This window comes from Triticum aestivum, chromosome 2B (genome assembly GCF_018294505.1).
Source record: "Triticum aestivum cultivar Chinese Spring chromosome 2B, IWGSC CS RefSeq v2.1, whole genome shotgun sequence".
In the NCBI taxonomy this organism is placed as follows: domain Eukaryota; kingdom Viridiplantae; phylum Streptophyta; class Magnoliopsida; order Poales; family Poaceae; genus Triticum; species Triticum aestivum.
In genome coordinates, this window is record NC_057798.1 from 769020249 (window position 1) to 769038606 (window position 18358).

The following is an 18358-nucleotide window of genomic DNA, read 5'->3' on the forward strand; positions in this document are numbered from 1 at the left end:
ACATGATTTCATAGTGTGAAACAGAGGCCCGATGCCGCTGCACTTGTACTCCCTCTAGCTTAACCAAGAGGGGGACTATGGTCTGAACAAGAGGTTGCTAGATACAACACCTTCACAGATGGAAAGATACCACGCCAAGATTCATCCGCACACGCCCGATCCAAATGGACCTGGACATTGCGGGAGTCATCTTGACTATTATTGTATGTGTATGGTAACCCACATAAACCAAGATCATCAAGCTCACACATCAAGAGACAGTCTTCGAAGGCCGACATTTGATTCTCAGAACACAAAGGCATTGAGAGGTACTCATATGCTGCCATAATGCCTCATTGTAATCGCCACAAACAAACCATGGTTCCCATGAAACAACACGGTGTAGGATCAGAAGTATGTCTAGAGGGGGGGGGTGATTAGACTACTTGACCAAATAAAAACTTAACCTTTTCCACATTTTAGTCTTTGGCTGATTTTAGCAAACTTAGCACAAGTCAAGCAATCTTAACACAATTCAAGCAAGCGTGCGAAGAGTATATGAGGAGCGGAAAGTAAAGCATGCAACTTGCAAGAAAGTAAAGGGAAGGGTTTGGAGAAATCAAACGCAATTTGGAGACACGATGATTTTTGAGCCGTGGTTCCGATAGGTGGTGCTATCGTACATCCACGTTGATGGAGACTTCAACCCACGAAGGGTAACGGCTGCGCAAGTCCACGGAGGGCTCCATCCAAGAAGGGTCCACGAAGAAGCAACCTTGTCTATCCCACCATGGCCGTCGCCCACGAAGGACTTGCCTCACTAGCAGTAGATCTTGATGAAGTAGGCGATCTCCTTGCCCTTACAAACTCCTTGGTTCAACTCCACAATCTTGTCGGAGGCTCCCAAGTGACACCTAGCCAATCTAGGAGACACCACTCTCCAAGAAGTAACAAATGGTGTGTTGATGATGAACTCCTTGCTCTTGTTCTTCAAATGATAGTCTCCCCAACACTCAACTCTCTCTCACAGGATTTGGATTTGGTGGAAAGAAGATTTGAGTGGAAAGCAACTTGGGCAAGGCTAGAGATCAAGATTCATATGGTAGGAATGGAATATCTTGGTCTCAACACATGAGTAGGTGGTTCTCTCTCAGAAAATGTAAGTTGGAAGTGTAGGTTTGTTCTGATGGCTCTCTCCACGAATGAAGAGAAGGTGGAGGGGTATATATAGCCTCCACACAAAATCTAATCGTTACACACAATTTACCAATCTCGGTGGGACCGAATTGAGAAACTCGGTCTGACCGATTCAGTACACCTAGTGACCGTTAGGGTTTTCGATGGGACCGACATGCAACTCGGTAGGACCGATATGGTTAGGGTTAGGGCATAACGTAATCTCGATGAGACCGATTACACAAACTCGGTAAGACCGATTTTGGTAACCGCATTTTGTTATCCTGTGCGCTGAAAACTTAGTTAATTTAAAATATTACCTTCTGTGCGACTATTTATCGAATCTGAGAGTTGGCAAGTCGTCGGCTTCAGCCCCCATGCCACGAGTGCTGGGTGTTCGGGATAAACTTGAGCACTCTTGTTCCCATTTTTGGGTCCATCTAGGGAGGCGCTCAACACAACAAACAAGGCAACCGGACTTATAATGCTTGAACACTCTCACTTAGCCATAGAATTCTATAATTTTAAATTTCGGCGAAGCCCCTAGTCTTCGGAAGGCCGAATTTGGGGCGCTATCCACGCCTGGGCCGGACGAAGCCGGCTCCTCGCTCTAAGCGGCATAAGTCTTTAGGGACTCGCAAAGAACCTCTCGAACAGCGATCGGCTCTCACTGCATCATGACGGTCAGTTTTAGCTTTCTCCACTGAGGCGCTCGCCCAGCTCAACTGGGGCGCAATCGCTGTGGTTCTCCCAGTGCTACCTTAGCCGATACAACGGAACGTAAGGTACCAAAACATGGGAGCCGGGCAAACCCAACTATTGACCCAAGACATGATTCCGAGCCGATGCATATAATGCTATAAGTTCGGGGTGCCGCACTTGTGGAAGTGTTCGGACTTATCACCCCATGATGCGGGGAACATAAGCCCCTGGTGTATTTAGCCGTACCAAAATGTACGGACGCAACATGTCATAAATGAACATATGTATAAGAAAGAAATGCAATTGGAAGCAAAAAGGTGCTGCATTACTTATTCAAGAAAAGACCGCTGTGAATGCAGAACGATACAGATGGTGCGATAAGCAAGGGATGGGACTATTAAACATGTCCCCCTCCAGGGGGTAGGCTGCGGAATGGTGTATAAAACAGATTTAATGCTCATAATGGAGACCACCTGGATATTCGTTGTAGCCTTCCTTCTTCCCTGGCTGTTGCATCGTGAGTTCGGCAGGTCTACTGCCGGACAGGGCCTCTGACGAACGGAGTCCTGTGGGTAAAAATAAAAAGGAAAAAGGAAAAGAAAAAAAGTACGACACACTTGAGAGCCCCTGGTGTGGTTGAGCCGCATTCTGGGCCTATCGTGGTCGTGCCCCTCTCCCCATGCCCATGGTATCTCCAAAGCATAATGGTGTACGCGAAGGACCTGTCTTGACGTTTTGCAGGGGCTGGGGTTGGGGCCGCACTGCTACGCGTGCTCGGAACGTGCCAGGTGGTCTTGTTGTAGGTTACTCCGAGCGCGTTTAGCCGTGTCCGGTTGCTTAACGGCCGGACTCGAGAATTGCCTTAAGAGGCTGCACTGTACTTCTGCCGCGAGAGCCGCTGCATGTTCCTCGGTTCGGAGAGAGCATTCAGTATTTCCGTCGACCGTGATGACTCCTCGAGAGCCTGGCATCTTGAGCTTGAGGTATGCGTAGTGCGGCACTGCGTTGAACTTTGCAAACGCGGTACATCCGAGCAGAGCATGATAGCCGCCGCGGAACGGAACTATGTCGAAGATTAACTCTTTGCTTCGGAAGTTATCCGGGGATCCGAAGACCACTTCCAGTGTAACTGAGCCTGTACAATTGGCTTCTACACCTGGAATGACGCCTTTAAAGGTTGTCTTGGTAGGTTTAATCCTTGAGGGGTCTATGCCCATTTTGCGCACTGTATCCTGATAAAGCAGATTCAGGCTGCTACCGCTGTCCATCAGGACTCTGGTGAGGTGAAATCCATCGACGATTGGGTCTAAAACTAATGCAGCAAATCCGCCGTGGCGGATGCTGGTGGGGTGGTCCCTTCGGTCAAAAGTGATCGGGCAGGAGGACCATGGATTGAACTTCGGGGCAACTGGCTCCATCGTGTATACATCCCTGAGTGCACGCTTCTGCTCCCCTTTGGGTATGTGTGTCGCATATATCATGTTCACCGTTCGCACCTGTGGGGGGAAACCCTTCTGTCCTCTATTGTTCGGCGGTCGGGTCTCTTCCTCGTCATCGCTATGCAGCCCCTTGTCATTGTTTTCGGCAATTAACTTGCCTGCCTGCTTGAATACCCAACAGTCCCTGTTGGTGTGGTTGGCTGGCTTTTCGGGGGTGCCGTGTATCTGGCACGAGCGGTCGAGTATTCGGTCCAAATTGGACGGACCCGGAGTAGTTCTTTTGAATGGCTTTTCCGCTGACCGGGTTTAGAGCCTCTGAATCCGGCATTGACTGTCGTATCTTCACTATTATCGCCATTAATGCGGCGTTTGTTTTTGTTGCGACGCGACCTGCCATTACAGTCCTTGATATTCGGACTGCCAGAATTTTTGCTGAGGTTGTTGCTACGTGCTAGCCAGCTATCCTCACCTGCGCAGAAGCGGGTCATGAGTGATGTGAGGGCTGCCATGGATTTCGGCTTTTCCTGTCCCAGGTGCCGGGCAAGCCACTCGTCGCGGATGTTATGCTTGAAGGCCGCGAGGGCCTCCGCATCTGGACTGTCGACGATTTGGTTTTTCTTGGTTAAGAACCGTGTCCAGAATTGTCTGGCCGATTCGTCTGGCTGCTGAATTATGTGGCTTAGGTCGTCAGCGTCTGGTGGTCGCACATACGTGCCTTGGAAGTTATCGAGGAATGCGGCTTCCAGGTCTTCCCAACTCCCGATTGACTTTGCTGGCAAGCTGTTAAGCCAATGCCGGGCTGGTCCTTTAAGTTTGAGTGGGAGATATTTGATGGCGTGAAGATCATCACCACGGGCCATGTGGATGTGGAGGAGATAGTCTTCGATCCAAACCGCGGGGTCTGTTGTGCCATCGTAAGATTCAATATTCACGGGTTTAAACCCTTCGGGGATTTGATGATCCATTACTTCATCTGTGAAGCATAGTGGGTGTGCGGCGCCTCTGTACTGGGCGATATTACGATGGAGCTCAAAAGAGCTTTGTCTATTTTTTTCGGCCCGGCCGGACTTACTATGTCCGGCGCGACGGTTGTCGTCACGTATCATGGGGCGCCCACGCGATCCATAGATCGATCTTGATTGTCTTGCCTTATCCTCCAATATATCTCGCAAGTCCAGAGCATTCCCCTGTGGCCTTGTGCTTTTCGAGCGATGCCGGGGTACGGTTCTAGTGAAGGGCCTAGAGGCCTCTCTGTCGCGACCACGGGGTGGTCGGTCAGCCGTATTGTCTGCTGGTGATGCAGGTTCATATGTCTCCTCCTCTAATCGGGGGAGCAGCTTGCGTTTAGGGTAGCTTTTGGAGGGGCGTTCGAGCTCATGCTCTTCGGCCGCGAGGACTTCAGTCCATCTATGGGCTAGCAGATCTTGATCAGCTCTAAGCTGTTGCTGCTTTTTCTTGAGGCTGTTTGCCGTGGCCATAAGCCTGCGTTTAAAATGCTCTTGTTCGACGGGATCCTCAGGCACGACGAATTCGTCGTCGTCGAGGCTTGCCTCGTCTCCGGAGGGAGGCATATAATCCTCTACCTCTTCTGCTGCCACTCTCTCATGAGGGCTGGCGTCTCCGTCCTCCTGTGCTGAATCTTGCTGGAGGGGGTTGTCTTCGGCACTGTCTGGGGTGTTATTATCTCTGGTGCTGGAATCTTCATTCTTGCTGTGGCGGGATTTAGAGCGGCGCCGCTGACGCCGGCTCTTGGGCTGTTTCTTGGAGGGGTCATCCTCCGCTGTTCCTTCGCCATTCCCATCCTTTGGGATATCCACCATGTATATGTCATACGATGAGGTGGCTTTCCAGTGCTCGATAGGCGCTGGTTCTTGGTCATCTCCGGCATCGTCGTCCATACCATCGATGTCTTCGGAGTCGTAGTCTAGCATGTCGATTAGATCATCGACAGTGGCTACCAAGTGGGTGGTGGGTGGGTTTTGAATTTCTTCGTCATCCGCATCCCAACCATCCTGACCGCAGTCCGGCCAGGGCTCTCCTGATAACGAGAGATACTTTAGCGAACTCAAGATGTCGCCAAAAGGTGAGTGTTGAAAGATGTCCGCCACGGTGAACTCCATGATCGGCGCCCAATCGGATTCGATCGGAGGGGGCGCGGGAGGCTCGGAGTCCGGTGAGGAGTCCGGCACCTTGGAGTCACGAGCTTCATGAGGGACAAGGTCAGTGTTCGGCTCTATCGCCGTAGAGGTTGCAGCCCCCGAGGCGGTGTCTAGCCACCCGTCCTCGATCTGCGCAGCCGGCTCCGAATTAAAGATTGGAGCGGACTCGAGTGCGGCCTCCAGGGTACTGTCCGGCTGCAGAGCTAAATCATGCCCATCGTGACAGTGCGCCGCGCTTCGCTGTGGCTCGAATCCATCGAAGATCAAGTCCCCGCGGATGTCAACCGTGAAGTTCAAACTTCCAAATCTGACCTGACGGCCAGGGGCGTAGCTTTCGATCTGCTCCAGATGGCCAAGTGAATTGGCCCGCAGTGCAAAGCCGCCGAATATGAAGATCTATCCGGGGAGGAAGGTCTCACCCTGGACTGCGTCGTTGTTGATGATCGAAGAAACCATCGAGCCTATCGGTGACGACACAGAGGAACTCTCAATGAAAGCACCAATGTCGGTGTCAAAACCGGCGGATCTCGGGTAGGGGCTCCCGAACTGTGCGTCTAGGCGGATGGTAACAGGAGATAAGGGACACGATGTTTTACCCAGGTTCGGGCCCTCTTGATGGAGGTAAAACCCTACGTCCTGCTTGATTAATATTGATGATGTGTGTTACAAGAGTAGATCTACCACGAGATCAAGGAGGCTAAACCCTAGAAGCTAGCCTATGGTATGATTGTTGTTCGTCCTACGGACTAAAGCCAGCCGGTTTATATAGACACCGGAGAGGGCTAGGGTTACACAGAGTCGGTTACAATGGTAGGAGATCTACATATCCGTATCGCCAAGCTTGCCTTCCACGCCAAGGAAAGTCCCATCCGGACATGGGACGAAGTCTTCAATCTTGTATCTTCATAGTCTTGGAGTCCGGCCGATGATGATAGTTCGGCTATCGGGACACCCCCTAGTCCAGGACTCCCTCAGTAGGAATGGAATATCTTGGTGTCAACACATGAGTAGGTGGTTCTCTCTCAGAAAATGTAAGTTGGAAGTGTAGGTTTGTTCTGATGGCTCTCTCCACGAATGAAGAGGAGGTGGAGGGGTATATATAGCCTCCACACAAAATCTAACCATTACACACAATTTACCAATCTCGGTGGGACCGAATTGAGAAACTCGGTCTGACCGATTCAGTAAACCTAGTGATCGTTAGGGTTTTCGGTGGGACCGACATGCAACTTGGTAGGACCGATATGGTTAGGGTTAGGGCATAACATAATCTCGGTGAGACCGATTACACAAACTCAGTAAGACCGATTTTGGTAATAAGCTAACCAGGGAGTTGGTCAGGTAATAAACTCGGTTGGACCGATTCGCTCATTTCGGTGGGACCGAAATGTTACGAAAGGGAAACAGAGAGTTTACATTGCAATCTCGGTGGGACTGATCGCTCATCCCGGTAGTACCGAAATGTTATGAAGGGAAACAGAGAGATTACAATCCCATCTCGGTGAGACCGAGATCCCTATCGGTGAGACTGATTTTCCTAGGGTTTGTGGCAATGTCTATGACATCTGAACTCGGTGGCGTCAGATAGAAAGAATCGGTGGGGCCGAGTTTGACTTTTGGTTTAGGTCATATGTGGATGTGAGAAAGTAGTTAAGGGTTTTGACCGAAGAGGGAGAAGCCGACGATCGGTTAAGGCGCGTTCAAAGTTCGGGTGAACACAGATATGATATAAGTACTTCGGTACATACAATCATTATACATAAAATTCTTTTACCCAAGTAACTTGGGGGCTCTTAAATTTATGTGAGCTGTTTTATAATAAGTGTTCTTCTTTCCAGTCGTTGCAAAGTTTTTTTTTCTATTACTCCTTTTTTGACGCGAGTGTGTGGTCAATAGCCGGATTTCCCTCTCAAAGCCGCTAAAGTTTGCTAAACTGGCCTAGCGAAAGGTACTCCGCCTTCGGGATAGGAGGTTGAAGCCGTAGGCTGACCCGCTTGAAGTCTTGAGATAGGATGTGTCATGTTAAAAGCACGACAGACGCACATTTTTTTTCTCTAAGACCAATTTTCAGATTGGCACTAAACACTTGATCTTGTTCGGACGTCAAGTTTTTACAGACGTTTCTTGGTTTTCCATGTTTATGGCACTTTTAAAACTATTTGTGTGTTTCTAGCACAAGTCTCGCAGTGCAACGCCGGACACCTTTAGGGACTCGGCAACAACATTCTCGGATATTACTATATATGCATCGGTTTCAAATTGTGTCTTCGGTCAATAGTTGGGTTGCGTGGCTCCTGTGCTTGCCTCCTATGTTCCGCTTCGTTCGGTTAGGTGTGCAAAGGGAGAACTACTACGATTGTGTTTCTATGTCGCATGGTTAAGCACCTCAGTGGAGAAAGCTGAAAACTGATTGTCACAATAAGCGTAAACTGGTCAGTGATCCGATGACTATGTTAAATGACGGGCCGTTCATAACGTTGGCCGAAGTGTTCACGGCTTGACCTCGGCTGTCGCCGAACACTAAGCGGGGGGCTACTTGCTGGCCTCCCAACTTTAAGCTCCTATGACTAAGTGAAAGTTATAAAGCCTGCATATCTGATTGCCTCGTTTCCGCCAACACAACCGCATTCGGGCACCGAGACATCGGCTAAGGGTTGTCTTGTTATTTCGGAAACACCCTGCGTAGCATCTACAAGGGGGTAGAAGCCAACGATGGGCCACTTTTAGATTATAAACGGTCGCGATGGAAGTGACAATTTGGGTTTATCTAGACCACAATGTTTGGGAGCTTTCCCCGAACTAAATCCTCAGTATTTTCCTCCCACATTGATCGGAGATGAGGTTTCATGATCATTCTTAGCATGACAACTCAGAGAAAGGAACTGATATCGGGACTATTTTCTTTGGAAGATGTTTCTTATGTTAAACAATAATATAACATGTCTCTCTGGGTACCTTTGTTCATAAAACCGTATGGCCGGATTGCCTTGTTTGCCATAAATCTTTGCCCTCATAAAGGCTTTATAAAGTGGGACAAACACTCCCCGGCTACTGGCCGAGGAGGTTGAAGCCGATGGACGGTCAACAAAGATTTGCACAATGTGGCTCCGAGCATTGATGATGTAAAGTACTTGGATACATAGAATCATTACACATAACTTGTGATTTTACTTTGGATATCGATCCTTAATTTGGCCACCCGTGCCCACATTAAGGCTCGGGGGCTACTGGGCTTCGTGCTTATTATTTACAAATATTAAAGGGGTACATCGATCCCCTGATCTAGTGTCGCCACCCGACCAGTGTCTCGGGGGCTACTGCATTGCTTGTCCAATGCAGAAAATTTAAAGTGCAATATAGTTTTCGAGGAGACTATTATCCTCAGGTTGGTCGGCCGCACCCAACCTGAGTCTCGAGGACTTTGCACACCGTGTTTCTATTCTCTATGTATGCTGCTGAGCTAGGAGTTGATCCTCAGGCCGATTTCGCGCATCGACCTGAGTCTCAGGGCAACTAGGATCAGCGGTTTCATGTTTTCCTTCAGGTGCATCTCGGGTTTTAGACCGACACACACACCTTGAGGGTTACTGGCTATATATCTCGGCAGAGAATAAATTGCACCAATCAAAAAATCAGCCCGCGGTCAGGGGTGGTGCACCACCTCGGAAGCAGTCCGGCATTAAGCTCAGGCGCCAGTGGTTGGCTCCATAGAGGGCATTTCTGGCATTAAGCTCGGCTAAACTTCATCAACTTTTTGAACCCAAATGATCTATGACATCTCGGATATAGTCCGGTGTTGGAGCTCGGATACAATCCGGCGTTAGAGCTTGGATATATTCTGGCGTTGGAGCTTGGAAGCAGTCTGGCATTGGTGCTTGGCTGCAAAACATACCTCGAATGCAATCCAGCGTTGGAGCTCGGACGCAAGAGGACGATGCCGCCCGGGAATAACTTCAAACCTGAAGTGTGGCATAATAATAACAAGGCATTGATAAAGGCCGGAAACTTAAAGGGGCTCCTCGGATACCTGATATATAAACTCTTCGGATTTACTTTGTGATCCTCAAGATCGAAGATGAGAAGATTTGTTGAACCAGTTTTCAAGACCGACGACCGAAGATGAAGAACAGTTCGGAAGAATTGAGGAGTGTCCCCAACTTGAAGACCGGTTCAGGGGGCTATTGACGGTGTCCTGGACTAGGGGGTACTCACCATGTCGTCCCCCGATCAGTTAGATTGGGCCGAGGACCCCCATAGCCGTATACTCATGGGCCAGTTCGGACAGTTGCCGCATACAAGGAAGATTCCACAAGACTTGGTGATCAAGACAAGGACTCCTCCCCCACCGGCGTATTCGCCTAGGACTCTTTTTATCCTAGGCCTCTGGGACATTATATAAACCGAGGCTAGGCTAGTCGATAGAGTATGATTATGACATTACTCATCATACCTCTAGGGTTTAGATCACAACATATGATCTCGAGGTAGATCAACTCTTGTAACCCCTATACTCATTATAGTCAATCAAGCAGCATGTAGGGTATTATCTCATCAAGAGAGCCCTAAGCTGGGTAAAACCCTGTGTTCATGTTACCATTGATCCTAAGACGCACATCTTGGGACCCCCTACCCGAGATCCGCCGGTGACACCGACAGTTCCCCCCCCCCACCCCACCCCCGGCAGTTCCATGACAGTATATTTATTGCGTCCGCCGGTCCTCGGAGGAGGAGGCCGCCGATATCTCATTCATATATATAACCTTTGAGAGCTTCAAACGTTTGCTGCTTGAGCTGCTATACTAAGTATTGTTATTGGATTGGACTAAGCAGGGGAATAGTTGTACGTGCAATTTGCTGACTGGAACAATAAGACTAAAATGGAGACTAAGCAGGGAATAGCTATACATGCAATTTGCTGTCTGAAACAATAACACTAAAATGGAGTAGGTGATGCCAGGTAGGGGAACGACCCTTTCAGTTTCCTTTTCGCATCTGGATAGCACATACATTTTGCATATGGATAGCACAAACATGCAATTCTTGATAAAGTTGTTATATGATGCACACGTGAGAAAGAAACTAAAATGTTGTCACAGGTAAAGCCGATGGGGAACGTTGCACTGAAAACAAAAAAAAATTCTATGCACATGCAAAATCTATCCATGGAGATGCATAGCCTTGTAGGTCTCTAAGCAGAAGCATTTATCAACGCGTTTTACGTAGTCGTACACCTTCACGAGCCATTCCGATCAAGCACCGAACGCACGGTACCACCGCGTTCAGCACAAGTTCAACTCGATGACGTTCTCGCTTTCTTGATCCATGAAGAGGGGCGGAGTAGTAGATGAGTTCCAGCAGGACGACGGCATGATGACGGCGTGGTGAAACTATTTCTGCATGTCTTCGCCAAGCACAACAGTTTTGGACGAAGGATGAACTAGAGGAGAGGGGGCGTCGCACACGGCTTGGGGATTCAATCTTATCCTCGATCACTAAAATATAAAATGTAGAGTCTTGAGCTTTGAGCTTGAGCCAATCCTTTTATCCTTAGCATTTTGAGGGGTCCACTTTTCTCATCCATGCCATGTCCTTCATTGAGCTTTTCCTGAAATATTTATGTAGAAATAGTGTTAGCTCAATGAGCTATATGTTGTTTTGAATTACCAAAACCACATAGGGATAGTTGCACTTTCAATATCACCCTTTTTGGTAATTGATGACAACATATAGATCAAAGCTTCGACAAATGATAATAGGATTGAAAAACATTGTCGCTTTGAGATGTGAAATGTGAGAGCTCCCCATAAATTTGTGCATAGTTTAAGATTTGCTTTGGACTGCAAATGCACATTGAGTTAGGATCATGAGGTACTCTCCCATGTCACATACATCTTGGTGGAGCGCTCAAAATGATAATAGTTAAAATACATGCACTCATCACCGAGAAAAGTGAATGATCATATAGAGATAAAAGGATAATGTCATCCAACAAGCATTAATGTAACATATGATCAAACACATGATCATCCAAGGATGACACAGACATAGAGTATCTCAAACAAGCAAAAGCAAACAAAGTTCAGCCACCAAAATAAGAGAGAAATAAAAGCAAACACTCTCTCTCGAAGCCTATGATCTATACATTTTTCTCCCCCTTTGGCAAAAAGTTACCAAAAAGTTCATAGAATATGCATAGTACTAAATTGACTCTCAGGCTTGGTCTTGATGTGGTGGTGTAGAAATGACTCCAAGGACGAAGGCATCAGCTGATGAAGTTGGAGCTGGTGGAGTAGATGCTGGAGCTAGTGGCACTGAAGTTGTAGCTGGTGAAGATGAAGTTGCTCTTGTGTCTGTCACTGGCACTACAGCTGATCTCTGAGCTCTGGGCACTCTAGCAAACGCCTCAGTGGTTGTCTTGCCCTTCCTCTCCTGCATGTCATCTTGGAGTTTCTCAACAACAGACTGGATCTCAGTTACCTTCACATCCAAGTCATAGAACTTCTGCTCCATGATCCTCTCCAGGCTCTCCTGGTTTTGAGTCTGGGTGGCCAACCCCTTCTCAATCCTTAGAGTGGATGCAATCAAGTAGCCAAGCTGATCTTGCTTGCTCTTCAGGAAGTACTCAGATGCCTCATCAATGGTTGGCATCTTGGCAGCCTTCTCAGTCCTTGCCTTCTCCTTCTTTGCTTGTGCTTGCACAGAAGATGGTTCATCTTCTTCCATAACTACTTGGTTGTCCTCAAAATCTGGATAGATAGGCATGTGTTCCTTGTCCAACAAGTATGTGCCAGTGCCCATATTGGAGTTAATCAGCTCCTGGATCTGTGGGGCATACCCACAACTTCTCTTCTGGTCAGCAGCTGTCCTCTTGATAGTTTCCACTATGAGGCTCATGACCTTAAACTTTTGAGGCACATCAAATAAGTGTAGCAGATTGATAGCATGGCCTCTGATCATATTGTGATCTCCTGACTTAGGTAAAAGAGTATGCCTGAGGATCCAGTTGATGGTTGGCAGACCTGACAGAAGGTAATGTACTGATCTAAACTTGTGTGTTTCAATAGCAGCATCTGGGATCTCCTTGTACATATGTGCCATAGTGTTGTGATCCATCTTCTTCTTGGCATAGACATCCAAGTCATCCTCTTTCTCCTTAGGTGAATTGATCAGATTGGCCCATTCTTCAATAGATGATTGGTACCTAGTACCTTCATACATCCATACTATCCTCCCATCTGGATAGAAGTGTGTTGTGGAGTAGAATTGCATTATAAGCTCATCATTCCATTTTGTGAGCTTCTGCCCAACAAATTTATCCACTCCACAACCTTTGAAACTGTCAAACACACCAAGATAGTGTTCTTCATTCTCCTTGATATATTTCCAGTCCACCCATCTCATATCACAGACTATTGGCTTCTTGTCCAGCAGCATTGTCTCATAGAAATCCTGTTGTTCCTTTGTATGGAACATGTAGTCCACAGCAGTTCTCCTCCTGACTGCATAGGGATCAGTCAACCTCCATTGTCTGAGTCCTGCATCCTTTCTCAGCTTCATTTTCTCAGCTACAGGATGAGCATCATTGTGATCTGGAATTTTAGGCTTCAACTTTCTCAATACATGCTCTTCATCATCTTCTTCTTCAGCAACAACTTCAGGCACTGGGGCCTTGTTCTTCTCAGTAGATGGAATGTTCCTAGTATTCCTCTTAGGTGCAGTATTGGGCTTGGAAGCAGCCTTGGGTGCTTCTTTGGGCTTTGATGAAGCAGCCCCTGACCTGATGGCATCACCCATGAGCTTTTGTGCTTTAGGTGCTAGTGCAGCAACCTCTTCTTCTTCGTATTCCATCATGGAAGGCTTTCCAACAACCCTGGACATGGTCTTCTTGACCCTTTCCTTCCTCTTCTTCTCAGTCACTTCTGGCTCTTTGGGTTCTGATCACTCAGTTTCCTAAGTTGATGCTCTGACTTTCAGCATTGGAGTCCTCTTGGCTGGGATTTTCCTGTTCAAACTAGGGTTGGTGGCTGCAGCTGTGCCATATTCCTTCTTGAGCACTTTCCTGGATGTGGCTTCATCCTCTTCTGCCACATAGTCTTCATCCTCAGAATCTGAGGTTTTCTTCTTTCTGTTCCTGGTGGCAGCTTTGGGTAAGTTGCTTGGGGTGCTCCTGCTGCCCTCATCTGAGGAACTATAGGGACTAGTGCCCTCACTCATGGGAACCTGCTCCTCTTCCCTGCTCTGGCTGTCATTTTGGTCAGACATATTGCAAACACTGACAGCTAACCATGTGAGTAGATATAGATGAGATAGAGGGGATGAGCATCACAAAATACAGAGGTTTTTGCAAAAGAATGAGTTAAAAACTTAGTTTTAGTTTTCCACGGAAAGCATTTCGGATCAACCGATTTGTGAACTCGGTGATACCGAAGCAGCATTAGGAACCTAAACTAGTGAACTCGGTCAGACCGAGTCACAGTTTGGTGGCACCAAGACTGCTAGGGTTTCACAAAGTCCTGAACTCGGTCACACCGATTTGCAATTCTCGGTCAGACCGAGAATCACATGTGCAATGGCCTTGGCTAAATCGGTGGAACCGATTTCTACAACTCGGTGGGTCCGAGATGGTTTCGGCGGAAACCTAACCCAAAATTTTCAATCCAAACCTAATCTACGGAATGTTTTGACTGGATAAGATGATCTCAATCGTGGCGAGATACATGGCGAACACAATCTGCTACGAATCTGTCAGGACCCCGACTCGATGACACATCGATCTAGCCTGTAACACCTCATATCACTTTGCGGCCTCACGCACGGTATCCCCACGGGTGTCGCCTTACCTTTGCCCGGGACCGTTTGCGCCTTTTGGCTCACGTATATGATAGTGTCGCTAGCATCCATATGTTAAGGAGCCCAGGCTGACATGACTAGTTGTAAACCCAAAGTGGCACAGACTTACAGGGACAGGCATCCATGACCCAGCTTCGAACGTGTCGGTCATCAGCAAGAGGGTCTGGGCTGTAGCACTGGGCTAGCAGGACTCCGGTAAACCGGGCTGTAGCGGGCTAACAGGACTCCGGTACTCAATGCGTGACATTTCCCCGAAGGGACAGACACCGGAACGAAGAAGGACACATGCCGGCCAGCCTAAGTGTTCCAGAGCAGTAGCAAGCTACCATGGCTCAGTGGTAACACTAGGAGACATTTCCCGGTAAGAGAGGCTACTAAAGATAAACAACTAGATAGTCAGATACCACACATACCAAGCATTTCAATAACATACACATGGTATGCTCGATATGTGCAAATACAACATGGCATCACAACATGACTCTACGACACAAGTACTTTATTTAAGGCTCAGGGAGCCATACATAATCATACACACAGGTACGGGTCACACGACCCAACATTCAAGTCATACAGTCATACAAACCAGCAGCGGAAGTAACTTGTCTGAGTACAGACAACTAGTAAAATAAAAGAGGCTTGGAAAGCCTAGCTATACTACGTGGTCCTTCACAAGCTCAGGATCACCACCTGGGCCTTAGCCTACTCATTGATGTCAACGTCTACGTAGAACCCATCAGAAGGGGTTGCAGCGTCTTCTGTAAAAATGTAAATTATAGCAACATGAGTACAAAGGTACTCAGCAAGACTTACATCAGATCCTACATACATGCATATTATCAAGAAGGGTTGGTGGAGTTGTTGCAGCAAGCCAGCTTTGACTCTTGGCTAGGCTAACCTACGAGACTCCAACTTGAAATGGTTTTGCGTACACGAGTCCACTACTCACCACTTCAATACACTACCGAGGATCCACCTCCATCTTCCTACGGAAGAGCCATCCTCGGCACTCACAATTATCTTGAGGCTTTTAGTAGTTTCCATTTACTTGTCTATGAACTGTATAGGCAACCAAGTAGTCCTTTACCGCAGACGCAGCTATTCGAATAGATCATGATAACCCTGCAGGGGTGTACTTCTTCATACATGTTTCCACCACTTAGCGTCTGCACACGACATGTGCTCGGCAGACTTCAAGCGAAAGCCGACGTGGGTGTAGACCACGACCTACCTAAACACCTAAGTCTCTAGTCCAGGTTTATCGCCTATCCAGGTTCCATCCGCAGGGAGTCCGGCCGAGGTTTCCCATACGGCCCCGAACGATGTGAACAGGGTTCCCGAGATACCTAACGGGTATTTGGTACACCGTGCCACGTACCTACCGCATCACAGCCCACCCCTACGGTCAGCGCTGTCCACGGCCTCCAGTAGGCTACAAACACCTGAAACTACTTGCAACTCCTGGACAGAGAACTAGGGTGGATAAGAAGTCGAGCGGGGTCATATTTCAGGGCCCAATGCATGGTAGTAGCTGTATCTTAAATCACACATACAGATCTCAGTGCTTAAGGTCGGTTTCAATGAAACAACCCACCATGTACTCCTACATGGCCTCTCATCGATACCTTTACCAAATCGTGTTTACCACACCATTCTCATTACCGACATAATCATTTCACTCTAGCCCATCACCCAGATGAACCAGACCTGACACGACTCTAAGCATAGCAGGCATAGCAAGGTAGGAACAACACATACATATGGCTCAATCAACTCCTACACATGCTAGTGGGTTTCATCTAGTTACTGTGGCAATGACAGGTCATGCAGAGGAAATGGGTTCAACTACCGTAGCACACAGCAGTTTGAAACGCGTTGTCTTAATGCAATAAAAGAGAGCAGGAGCGAGAACATGGGATTGTATCGATATGATCAAATGGTTGGTTGCTTGCCTGATGATTCGATGCACTGATACGGTTCTTCATTAGGGTAATCACGGTACTCCTCAGAGGCAGAACCTGCCGCAAAGAACACCGATACACAACCATCACCAAACAATGTGCAACAATATGATGCATGCATGAAACATGGCAATATGAGTGAGTTGGGCTAATGCAACTAGGACCAGAAGGGTTTGAACCAATTTGAATCAAAGATTCAAATTTTAGACCCAAACATGGCCCTTTAAAGTGTTTTTTCCTTGTTCTGCATTAAACATCAGGTTAACTTGTTTAATCATGCATGAAAATAGTACAGATGGATAGATTGGATTTTTCTGATCATTTTTCATATATAATTTGTCTGATTTGGAGTTACAGAATAAAAGTTATGAATTTTTTTAAAGTTTAAACTATATTCTAGAATTTCCTATATTAGATTAAATCCAGAAAATCAATTATTGCGTCAGCCTGACGTCAGTGTGACATCAGCAGGTCAACGGGACACGTCCAGGTCAAACCTGATAGTGGGTCCCGCGTGTCAGTGTGATTAATTAAACTAAAATTAATTTAAACTAATCCTAATTAGTTAACAGGGCTGGGCCCCACCTGTCATTGACTCAGGGGAGTCAACCAGGGCCCACCCGTGGTCAAACCCGGGTCGGCTGCACCGGCGTTTAGCCGCCGGCGAGCCCGACACGGCGGCGGAAGTGGTTTTGGCCGTTTCGGCCACCAAATGGGGTCGCGGAGACCACCGGAGAGGAGCTAAGGTCGAGCCGCAGCTCTTGGTGGAGTCCGTTGGGGTCGGGGTGGCCGGAGTTGGCGCCGGCGACGACTTTGGCGGCCACCGGAGTTCGGCCAAAGTCGAACTTGTCGCTAGGGGGATCGGTGAGGTGCGGGGAGTAGCTAGTTAGGTGCTACGTGACGCGGTGAGCATGATGGACACCGTGGAGTGGCCGGAGGATGACCGGGAGCACGTCGGCGACGAGCTCCACGGCGGTGGGTGCGGTTGAGCTCCGGGAGGTCGCTACACGGCTCGGGAGCAAGAACGGAAGGGAGGGGAAGATGGCTAAGCTCACAGTGAGTGCGACGAAGCCCTTGGTGCGGCCGGGGATGGACCGGAGCGACGACGGCGTTGAAGGGGATCTCCGACGACGGCGGACTCGGGCGAGGTCGGTGCGGTGGACTCGGGCGTTGCAAGCGCTCGGGGCTCGGCTTGCTCGATGAAGTGGACAGGGCGGAGCTCCTGGACACGACGAGAGGACGCATGGGCGGCGGGGAGCACGGCTACGACGTAGGCACGGCGGTGGTGGCGTCGGTCATGGCGGGGGAGCGCGAGGGGGAGGAGCTGGAGAGGAGAGGGGGTGTCTGGGGGGTTCGGGGGAGAGAGGGAGGGCGATCCACGACGTCACCGGGCGAGGGGAGCGGCGAGGCGGCGAGCAGGTGCGTGGCGCGCGCTGTGGTCGCCGTCGGGCACCTGCCTGCCTGCCTGGCCGGCAAGCAGCTCGCTGGAGCGGCGCTGGGCTGGGCCGGCAGGTGGGCCGGGTGCTGGCGCCAGGTAAGCTTTTCTATTTTTCTTTGTTTTCTGTTTTTTTAATACTTCTGCAACTTTGTTGATTTATTAAAAATACTTAGGCAACTCCTAAAATCACCAAACTACCCCTGGTCCATAGTTGGATTATCTCCAACATGAAACATTTTAGTTTGGGGCCGGCAGGTAAACCCTAATTGGTTTCAAAGAGGACTGGGGGTTCTGTCATCCCCATTTCAGGTTTCTGATGCACAAATAAACATGATGCAACACTCTAATGCATGACTAGCTAGGGTGTGACAACTCACCCCCACTCAAAAGAATCTCGTCCCGAGATTTGGGTTCTTCCGGAAAGAAGGCGGGGTACTCGAGTCGGAGACGATCCTCCCTTTCCCAAGTTGCTTCATCCTCAGAAAGGTGCGACCATTGAACTTTGAGAAACTTGATATTATGACGCCGAGTGGTACGCTCGGCCTGATCGAGGATACGAGTGGGGTACTCTCGATACGTAAGATTATCTTGGAGATCAAGCGTTTCGTGGTCCACTCCACGGATAGGATCCGAGAAGCAACGCCTGAGTTGAGA